We start from the raw sequence: 3,291 nt of genomic DNA, 5'->3' as shown, positions 1-3,291 counted from the left end.
AAATACGGACTCGCAGCTGACCCAACCTGACCCGTGTCTAGCTGCGCGTTTCCCCACATTTATTATAAATTTTATTTCGATCCTTTTTCCAAAATCCGGCTCTGTACCAGCTTGCGGCTGATCTTACTGATTAAAACGAGCATAAGTAAAATGAGATTCGTTAATTAATTAGGCTAAACTTTGGGAAAAGCGAATCCGTAATTCCCGACCGGCCGACAGAGGTCTCCACTCTTACTCCTGTCGACCCTTAATGTGCCGCACTGGCTAGCGGAACGAGACGGTAGTAGGGATGGGCAATGTTTCTCGATTAATCGAAAAAGCCGATATTTAATCGATTTTTAATCGATAGTTTCGTCCAATTAATTTTTCTTCCGATTAATCGATGTCCGATATTTTTTTCTCAACATCGATTAACTGACTTCACTAACTTCACTCATAGACATAGACCGGATGGAGTTTTCCACTAAACTAAAGACTAACCTGAGTTGGCCATTTGGCGACGTGAGTCACGTGGGTGCACATACAGGACGCAGAAAATGCGGAAAGTGCGGAAACGCTTACCGCGTGGTAAGAAACTAACCAATCACTCTTTCGTTCTTACAGAAAAGCGATAAATTGATTGGCTACTGCATTGCTTTCTGCAGCGTGGCGTGCGTTTCTGTATACGGGTTGTTCGTGTCCGAGTCGATCACCCGAAGGGGAACGTTCAAACGTCGACGGTTGAAAGCAGTTGAAAGTGTTGAACCGTTCGCCCGGTTCGCACTTTGCCATTATTGAAGTTGAAGAAGAAGAAGAAGCAAGAATAAGATAAGAAGTTTTACGGGTGAACCACGGCTTGTTTTTGGCATCGTTCTGGATCCTGTGTGTACTGTGTAAAAGCTATATCTCAGGCTATTTTTTTGGTATCGTTCGTTCTGGATCCTGTATGTACTGTGTAAAAGCTATATTTCAGGCTATTTTGTTACAAGAAATAAGCACAAAAGGATATATAGATGCAACAAGGATATGAAATGGATAATTTACAAAAAGGTATTATAGTAAATATAACTGCAATTTATATATTGATTGCGTGCATATATCGTAATAACAAAAGAAACCTAATCTACGTAAAATTTTAATTTAATCATAATGTTTAACTGATAATAATATTTCGACATTTATTGAAAAATTATATTTATAGATCCTTATATTTTATAGATCCTACTGATCCTAGAAAGCACACGATATATTTTAGAATAAATAATGAAAGCCTGCCATTTCCAGTGGGAGGACTGACTACATCTGAGTACATACCTTTAAAACGTATGTAAATAAAATTACACACATGCATAATTATTTTTAATTGCAGAAATATTATATTTATTTATTATTCCAGATAATGATGAGAAGGCGTATGTATATGTTCAAAATCTGATTAAATCCGGGGCAATCAAAGATGAAAAAATAAAGATACTATATAGATCAATAGATGATGTCGATTAGTATGTATCAAATCTTTATAACTATATCAGTCGTAATCAGTTGTTTATAAAAACATTTTGAAAAAAAACTTAATGTTGTCTTTTCAAGTAATCCTGTTAACATTGAAACCCAAACCAAACCACAATCGTCAAAAGATAAAAAGTCTGTGATGTCGGATGATTCGAAGAATATAGAGAAAACCAAACATCAACCTAGGTTGATTGTCGGACAACCTATAGCGGATTGTCAAAAAAAATCTGATTGTCTGAAAAATCTGAAAAATGTGACGAAACGGTATGTTTTTATTCTTTTCTTTTTCTGTGAAAATTGTCTTATCTTTTTTTCAATAATTGCAGGTATAAACAAGCGAGTCGTGTTTGGAATTTTTTTGAAAAAGTAAATGATTTAACAGCTTGTTGTACTATATGTGATAAAGTCCGTAGTCATCATGGAAATACAACAAATATGATACAACACTTGGAACGAAAACATTCAATATTATGGCTTGCAAAAGCAACTCACGGAAAACGTAATTCTAGTGATGCTAGTGATGATTCTGTATCAAGTACATCTGATACAGTTGATAAACCTAAAAAAATAAAACTTTGCGATAAGGTAAATCTAATTTATCCATAAAATAATAAAGTAAAAAAAAAATAAACAAGAATTTGAGTATAAGTAACTAAAATGTTTTACAGACAAAGCATACAAAAATTAAGGATGCATTCGAGAGAACAAACTCGTTCATGGGTATGTTTAGAATTAAACATTGCACATTTTTATATTTTATAAAAAGTTTTGTATAATGTAATAAAAATTTATTTTAATTATTTTAGATGGTGGCGACAAAGCTGATAAACTAACAAATGCTATTTTATATATGATTGCGGTTGATAAAATAGCATTGACGACAGTTGAAAATAAGGGTTTTCAATGGGTAATGAAAACAGCTGTGCCCCTTTACAAGTTGCCGAGCAGAAGAACAATAACTAGATTGATAGAAGCCCGATATGGATTATTGAAAGAAGGTTTTATCATTAGAGAGTTGAAAAAGCTATTTGTTATAGCCTCACTTGCGATAATTGGACGGATAATGCTAATCAAAGTTATCTCGGTGTTATTATACACTATTTAACAGAAGAAATCGAAATGAAAACTGGTTGTATTGGTGTTTTTCCCTTGCATAAAAATCATACTGCTGATTATCTCGCTGATTCTTTAAATACAGTTATTGAACAATTTCAATTAGATCGTTCAAAGATTACAGCAATTATTACAGACAGCGCAGCAAATATCAAACTTGCAATAGAGAAGACAATAGGAAAGCACAGACAGTTATCTTGTTTTGCACACATTTTGTCTCATATAGTACCGGATGCGCTAATCAGTATTCCTCATGCACAAGAAATCATTAATAAAGTAAAGAGGATTGTTACAATTGTAAGAAGAAGTGTTGTTGCATCTGATCAATTAAAAAGCTTGAAAATACGTGACGGAAAAACCGAAGGAACTGTGTTAAAATTAATACAAGATATAGTCACTCGTTGGAATTCCACATTTTATATGTTAAACAGATTTCTTGAGCTTGAACAATATATATATCCAGCAATATCTAAGTGTGATAATCTTCCAGATATGTTAAAACGTGACGAAATTCAAATACTAAAAGATGTAGTATCACTTATAAAACCGATTGAAAACATTATTGTTGAAGTTAATGAAGATTCATATCCAACTTGCAGTGTCATTATACCTTTAGTGCATTGTATGAAATCCGCAATCTATTATACTAAACCTACTACAAGGATTGGAATTGAATTCAAAGAAAAA

At 33.3% G+C, this 3,291-nt stretch overlaps 1 pseudogene; it reads left to right on the top strand.

Moving 5' to 3' along the window:
• The first annotated feature begins 992 nt into the window (after positions 1 to 992).
• Positions 993 to 3,226, top strand: LOC112463477 (annotated as a pseudogene).
• Positions 3,227 to 3,291: the final 65 nt, after the last annotated feature.

Source organism: Temnothorax curvispinosus, unplaced genomic scaffold, assembly GCF_003070985.1.
Source record: "Temnothorax curvispinosus isolate PA1 unplaced genomic scaffold, ASM307098v1 QBEX01013309.1, whole genome shotgun sequence".
NCBI classification, from domain to species: domain Eukaryota; kingdom Metazoa; phylum Arthropoda; class Insecta; order Hymenoptera; family Formicidae; genus Temnothorax; species Temnothorax curvispinosus.
The sequence above is the reverse complement of the archived record's forward strand: the minus strand, read 5'-3'. Positions and strand labels throughout refer to the sequence as shown.